This window comes from Nansenia antarctica (genome assembly GCF_963989245.1).
Source record: "Nansenia antarctica genome assembly, chromosome: 12".
Taxonomy (NCBI): Eukaryota; Metazoa; Chordata; class Actinopteri; order Argentiniformes; family Microstomatidae; genus Nansenia; species Nansenia antarctica.
This window is the reverse complement of record NC_137682.1, coordinates 3,878,679-3,886,897: the sequence shown is the minus strand read 5'-3', so window position 1 is coordinate 3,886,897 and position 8,219 is coordinate 3,878,679.

Genomic DNA, 8,219 nt, shown 5'->3' with positions numbered 1-8,219 from the left:
GTAGACACATTCACAGAGAAATTGTGTTTTTAAAAACAATATCTCAAGATATATTCGCTTTGAATGCCCTGATAACTAACTGATGTTCCAAATTGCCCACAGCTCTCAAGCTTGCCCTCTTCCCTCACATGCGAGGTCCTTCTGTTGACCAGCGCAAGACAGCTTGCACATGCTGCAGTGCTCTCTGGGAATCACTGGCATAGTAGAGCAGGGTCAAGAGAGTCCAAAAACTCTCACCGTGGGTATTTTAATGCAGTATGAGAGTTTTTTCTTTAAACATATAGACCTCCTCGTTTCGATAGCTATGATGCAACTGCACATGAAATGACGATAATTTGATATGGTATGTATGCATTGTGGATTGACCAGAAATTACACATGAAAATGGACTTCGGGTACACTTCCCATTTAAGATATGTTCGATTTCCATGAGTTGATTATTTTCTGAATGCTATGACACCCACATGCACATGCTTTATTGTGTTATTGTTGTCAATAATAACAATATTAGTATCTGTCCATAACTCCATCATCCCAATTACTATAATGGTTATTATTTAAAAGAAAATTATGTTTATTTACATTGGATTTTTTTATTTTTATGGCTTGACATTGAATGCACTTTCATACTACATACGTACATTGGTGTGAAGGCAATACTGAATGTATCTGAGCTCTCTGATGGGTTCAGAGATCATAGAAATAGAAATGGGTGGGTGGGACTGTTTAAATGCTGAGGTGATGCACTGTGAACATGTGAACACCCACCAGATAGGTTGGGTGGATTCCAATGTTCTTACCGGTACTCCCCACTATAAAATGACTGGACAGATAAAAGCAATATGGTGGCAACTCTTCCAATAGAGTGCCATAGTACTCCTCAGCAATACAGTTCTGTCAAGAGGGAAACCAGACAAGAAAAGATCCGCCTTGAAATAGTATCTTACTGTAAGTCTTTGACAAAGTGGGTATAGTCAGCTTCAGTTGGTTCTTTATAAGGAGTACCAGCGCTATTAAGGGCATTTTCTCTAATGAGGATTGTGGTGCTCAATCCTGGATAAAAGCTGTCAGTAATGAAGTAGCATTCTCCTCCAAAAATGGAAGGGGAAAATTGGCCACCATCAGCAATATGATTCGCAAGCAGCAATCAAGGTTTATTTAATGATTGCCTTTGTGCTTTATGAGGAACAGCAGTACTTATCTTCTAGAAAAAAAGCTTTGACAAAGACTTTGGTTGAAATACATAAGTACATAAACGTGTATTTTTAATCAGTCTTAAGAGATCATGAAATAACCCTTGGGGGAGGTTGAGGTTGTTGTGGCTTGTGTGAGGATGGGACAAGCTGCTTGGGCCTAGGTGATGGAAAAGTTGGGTCAGATGGGAGAATGGCCTGGTCTGGCCTTCTAGATCAGACATGTACAGGACTAGATGGGGTTGTGGTCCCAAACGTTAAAGGGATAGCTCGATCTGTTTTTTCAATGCTAGACCTCATTTTACACTTACGTGGAGGGCTATATTTTTATGGCTTATTAAACAGTCAGTGTAAACACAAGCACTGGCAAGGGGTGCTGGTGGTGGCGTGTCTGAAATATAAGTGCTATTTTCAGGGCCCAGAAATGTTCAGCACACCTGACGACACTTAACCTGCACATTGTCAACAAGCATCTATTACCACTAGTCCTTCCACCTGAGTGGAGGTGAGACATTGTTCAGCCCTATGGTAAATTTGACCAGTTAGCGCCAACACAAAATCCCAATACACCAGAATTTACAATTCTGTTTTGAATTATCATCATCCAGGGCTAGTATTTAGCCATACCAGTGTACGTGATTGGGATCACCTGCACCCTATGAAAAGCACAGACACTGGCTTTCAAAATGTCCCCATGCCAAATGTAAAACATGATTTAGTTATTGTTATTGTTTTTTTTACAGAAAATGATCTGTCATTGTGCCTTTGTATACAATGGACTAGCTACTTCAACCGAATGACGTCGTTGCACGCTCTGGTGCGTGGATGTAATAAGAAATGAGTTCCAAACTGAGGGCAAAACAGGAACTATTCTTGGTTTGAATAATATATGCTTTTAATAGTGAAAAATGAAGAAGTTTTCCATATCGACATGCGTGCATAGCCCACAAAGATATGAGCTGGCTGAAGAATTTCTTGTGGAGATGTTTTGAAGTAGTCATACATATAGTGTACAGGTGATCCTAATCATGTGCACTGGTATGGCTAAATGCTAGCCCCCTTGGCCAGAAAAGAAAGCTCAAGAATGGAAATATGACTGAAAAAAACACTACACTCTCCATATAAGTGGAAAATGAGGTCTAACATCGAAAACACCTAAACTGTCCCTTTGAGGAAACAATCTCTCCTTTTGTCCTCCTCATCTTACTTCCCATAGACTCTGGAAGGACTAGAGATGTAACTACAACGCTTGGTTGTCACCTACAGTAAACTAGCCTTACCAAATAAGTAGGCATTAAGGTAAAGGAGATGGATATAGTGATTCTTTTCACTATATTATTACTGCAGTCAACACAATACCGTGACCTCAATGGAATGGGAACAGTTCACGGAGGAGCCCCATCATCAATCCTAATGGTAATGATGACAGTGTTTTGTAGATGTGTCAGCCCTGCGAGTGTGTAAATATTTCGCTGTTTTGTATTCCCAGGCTAGCACCCCAACGGATCCAGTATCAGTAGGTTTTGTGACCCATGAAATGAGCCGTTCACCGAAAGTCCCCTAACTCCTACTATTTCATAAATCAACATATAAGAAAAGCTGTATAAACAGACTGGAAAGCAGGGGGGGGGGGCCCACAACCAAGATAGATAATTAATCGAAGGAGTAATCAATCACCTATTGTTCGTCTAACTCAGGAAGTCACACTCCAGTCCAATGAATTTGGAGTCTGACACAAGACGCCGCCATCCTTGCCCAGCGCCCAATGCACAATGCCTGGTTCTGAAGGTGTGTCCTTAGGGGTGGGTGGTGGTGGTGTTGTTGGCAGTCTTAGGGCCTGGACAGGGCATGGAGTTAGGGGCTGTCGGGGGGTGTTGGCACTTAAACTATGGCAGGTAATGGCAGAGGATCAGCGTGGAGGTATGGATCTCAACAGAATTCGCTGAAAGGTTGTTTCACAGGTCTTCCGTTAGGAGCAAGAGTGCAGCTCGACTCAGTTCTGCAGCAGTTGCTCCGCATTAGAAGTTGCCCCTTGAGTAGATCTACAATCAGCTTACTAATCTCCCTAATCTTAACTGTAAGGGGGAACCGTGAAACTAATCTTGGATCAGTGTCAAGGGGCAACTTCATCCGACTCTTAGGATCTTAACTTCATTCTTGGAGAAGGGGGAGGAGTGAACAATCAAAGCAATTTTTGGGGGTCAAATAAAATTGCCGAAGGGTAAGCGTATTAAGGGGCTTAATAATGCGTAAAAGATAATCTATTTTTTTTTGTTTGCAGATGAATATCACAGTAATGGAACACACTCATATATGCATTATGAATTGTGAGATGAAAAAAAATATGCATTGATAATTAAAAATCTGAATGAAGTTAGTGATTGTTTAAGAATAAAAATACATTATCAAAAGCTTTCACCTATTCATTGTGTCCGTCTCGTTGTTCTTGATATCCCTTAGAACTCTATCCACTGTATTCCATAGCCTTTCAGCCTTTCGTGATGTTAGAATTATAAGGTTAATTTTTTTCAAAATTTAGTTTTTTACATAATCTGATCCATTAGGTGTTTATTAATGCCTGCGTGGTGTTATTTTTAAAATGTTGACATTTCTGAGTTAGTAATTCATAAAATACAAAGGTTCCATCTCACAAAACATTAGAATTATAAGATCCATTTTTTTCAAAATTTAGTTTTTTACATAATCTGATCCATTAGGTGTTTATTAATGCCTGCGTGGTGTTATTTTTAAAATGTTGACATTTCTGAGTTAGTAATTCATAAAATACAAAGGTTCCATCTCACAAAACATACTGGAATGTAAAAACTTTGACGCTCAATATCTCTGAACTACCCTAAACGGAGATAGAACCTTATCATTCTAAGCTCATGCTTTGACAACCTCTCAAAAAACAACCAAATGACAGACTGACCAAACTCCCAATGTTTTATTCTGTTCAAGATTTCAGAAAGCATCACTAATGTACCCTCCTGTGTGTCAATTCTATGTGGGAAATGATTTATTTTTTATCATTCAAGTCTGAATCCAATGTGTCATTTTGGGATTGTGACTCCTGCGCCCTTAATTCTTCTGTTGTCATGGAAACAGATTTCTCTGCTGTCTGCGAGGAGAATAAGGAGGAGGAGGAGGAGGATGAAGGTTCCACTGACTTTCAGGATGTGGCTGTCTTCCCCTTTGCCTGATGGCTTCTTAGATGGGGGGGGGGGTTCATCTCTCTCTCACACACACACACACACACACACACACACACACACACACACACACACACACACACACACACATATATATATATATATATATATATATATATAATATATATGTAGATACACACAATCACTACCTTATAGTGCTAATTCATTTAAGTATTTTTTCTAACCACTTTTGCACAAAGAAAGCTATTTGATCTCAAAGCACTCTATGACACAATCATTTTCAGACTGCAGCAATTTATGTAATAGTGTATCTCCAAGGTGCTACTGTTCATGGCTTACACACTTATTCTACTATGGTCCTGTTGCACTTCTAAATGTGCTCTTCAATAAACATAATAAGGAAGGAACTTCAACAAAAACTAAGAAAATGAAACCCAGACATAATAACAAATCAATACGTTGTCCTTTTTAGTGTTTCAATAAACTTCACAAAAAGGCTCAGAGACAACAAACTTTTGCCAGTAAACGAGAAAAGAGGGTCAGCTGTTTCATCTCCCTCAAGTCCCCTGGCACACAGAGTAAGGTCAAGGGCTGCAGACTGCAAGAACCGCACTCTGCACCCTCTGTCATGTAAATATGGAACAACACAGGGGAATCAGACTGTGGCCCCTCTGCTTTATATAGAAATTATGGGGCTATTGCTCTATCACGTACAATTATAGTACCTTGAGTATGTTCTCCAAAAACTGGACAGTTTGCTGGTTTAAGCTGAACCGGAATGTTTCTTTTTTGATAGTCACTTCTCGGACCCCTAGTAGAATTAAAACTATTGAGGCACCCTCCAGCAATGTGTGTGTGTGTGTGGGTGTGGGTGTGGGTTTGGGTGTGTGTGTGTGTGTGTGTGTGTGTGTGTGTGTGTGTGTGTGTGTGTGTGTGTGTGCGTGTGCGTGTGCGTGTTTCTGCAACAGTGAAATTCCAGTGAAGGTCCTTTTGAGTCCATAGTTCCACCTCTTTGGTGTAGTGAACATAGAATTTATAGACCTTGGGCATGATTGATTTAATTGAACACAAGCTGAAGCAAATCAGCTAATTGATGTTTAATGGGTGTGTGTTTGAAAAGACCAATTACCGGTACACAGCCATCTAATTCAGCCTTTCTCAGAGGACTTACAGAGAGGCACTGACATGGCAGGTATTGTCCATCACCACTACTGTTTTGGTAGGAGAGGATACAATCAAAGGGTGTACATTGAGCGTACAAAACCACTGAGGAACGGTATGCTTGGTTTCGCTTTGGGAATGCTGATATTAAGTACATTGCAGACCTTGTAGGACCAAAACTTCAACGCAGAACCCGAAGTAGTCACGGTCTGTCTGTGAAAGAACAGGGCTTCATTGCTCTGTGCATCTTTGCATCTGGGACTTCCTGACAAGTTGTTGGTGGTGACAACATAGGAGAGGACCAATCAACTGTGAGTGATGTGGTGAAAGCTTTATCAATCACATTGGCCAGCCTGGCCAATCAATTTGTTTAATTTCCAAAGGATGACCAGATTGGCCAGACCAAGCGCAAGTTTTTTACTTTTGGAACATGCCCAATACTATTGCGTTGCAGTAGTCAAGGCGGTAGATGACCAGTGACTGGGTCAAGAGTTGCGCTGCCTTCTGGTGAGAAAGGACGTATCCTTATGATGTTGTAAAGGAAGAATCTGCGATGTTCTCCGCACAGGATAGGCGGTTGTCCAGGATCACTCCAAGGATCTTGGCTGTCTGGGAGGGGGTTACAGTAGAGTTGTCCACGACAGTGATGGAGAAGTCTTGGAGAGGGCAGGCTTTCCCAGGGATGAAGAGTAGCTCAGTCTTGTTAAGGTTGAAATGGTATAAATCACTACTTTGACGTGGGTTTTCTACGTACGACACGGGTAAGATCAAATTTGATCCAAAGTACTTTCTATAAATGAGGCCCCTGCTCAGAAATCATTAATGAGTTCCTCATTAAAACTAATTCGTCTCCATTCAATTAAGACTCAGTTATCTGGCTTTGATCTATGGGCTCCCATCCATCCAAATTAACTTCGTCTTCTTCTTCTTCTGAAGTGTTAAAAGTATCGGATAATTGGCTTTAAGTTTTTGGATTCCTGGAGCAAAGGGAAATCACAAGTTGGGAATTATTACATAACTATAAATAAATGGTGAGTTGTGTTTTTAAGTTCTCTAGCAGAGAGAGAAGACTTTGAAGAGAGGATTCTCCTCTGATATACAGTACACGCTTGCGCAAAACTCCCGATACCAGCTTGCAAGCTCTGCAGTATGAGCATGTCATTCTGCTGGCAGTGTTTCCTGTTACATTGCGATGCTGTTCTGCTCAATCCCAATAGCCCAGGGACACAACAGATCCTAAGCCAAGCTCTGGCGTAAGCTCTGCTACACTGCTGCTTTAATGATCTCTCTCTCTCTCTCTCTCTCTCTCTCTCTCTCTCTCTCTCTCTCTCTCTCTCTCTCTCTCTCTCTCTCTCTCTCTCTCTCTCTCTCTCTCCGTTTTTGTCTTGGCCCTGTTTGCCATTAATTAATTCATGTCTTTCTTTGTTGCCTGCTTCCTGTACAGTTGTGAGTTGTTGTTTTTTACATAATCTGATCCATTAGGTGTTTATTAATGCCTGTGTGGTGTTATATTTAAAATGTTGACATTTTTTTAGTTAGTAATTAATCAAATACAAAGGTTCCATCTCACAAAACATAATGGAATGTAAAAACTTTGACGCTCAATATCTCTGAACTACCCTAGACGGAGATAGAACCTTATAATTCTAAACTCATGACATGTTATGCTTACATGCATGCACACAGGTACATACTGTTTGCATGTGCAAAACGTGCACACACACATGCACACGCACAGAGTGTACTTTACATTCCCTTACATGAACTGTATGTAGGTCTATGCATAGTACCAATATCACAATTGATAAGCTATCCAGTTGATTCAACTGAAGATCACAGTTCAGTTAATGGAAAAGAGAGGCAAGGTTAAGTGAATATCCAGCAGAGGTTGTGTTTAATACAAGTACTCAGATCATTGAGATAGATCTTTCACATTGCAGACATTTCAGTGAGATTCATTGGAGCAGGAAGAAAAACATCCCCATCTGCTGGTGTAGAGGTGCTAAAACACACCCTATCCATTGAAAATGTGTAATTCACTGTAGATCTACAGTAAGTAGGGGATCAGACATAATGAGAGAGGTAGTCATAATATCAATTTTATGAAAATTGTTAGCCACAAATAGAGATTGTATTAACCAAACAATAACAACAAAATCAAATGCGAAAACAATGATAAATATAGCCCGCAAGCGGCAATTAGGGGGCACAAGGGTTAACCTCAGATTTGCCACACATCTCTGATAGAGATGTGATTGTAACGTTATGCTTGCTATGATCAGATTCAGATCATCATCACCTACTTTGGTAATAAGTGTCTATGGTCAGTGCTGTTGCCGCCTGTTTTATCATGTTTCCTGTGTAAGTCTGGCTTGCCGGCCGCTTTCCAGCCAGTACCTAGCCGCTGATGTATAAATGTTTGTGTGTTAACGTCAGTAGCCAAATATTGAACCTCCTTACACAAAATAGATCCCACGGCAGGGTCTAGATGCGTTGTGTGTGTGTGTGTGTGTGTGTGTGTGTGTGTGTGTGTGTGTGTGTCTAGGGGTCGGATTTGAGGTTGGGCCCTACCGAACCTCAAGCCATTCTGCAGCCCATGCCACCTGTAGTCACTTAATGTAGGAACTAGTTAACCCAATTCTTGTTGCACTGAAGCAAGTGGTTGCCTAGTGGTGATGTTAGGATTGACTGT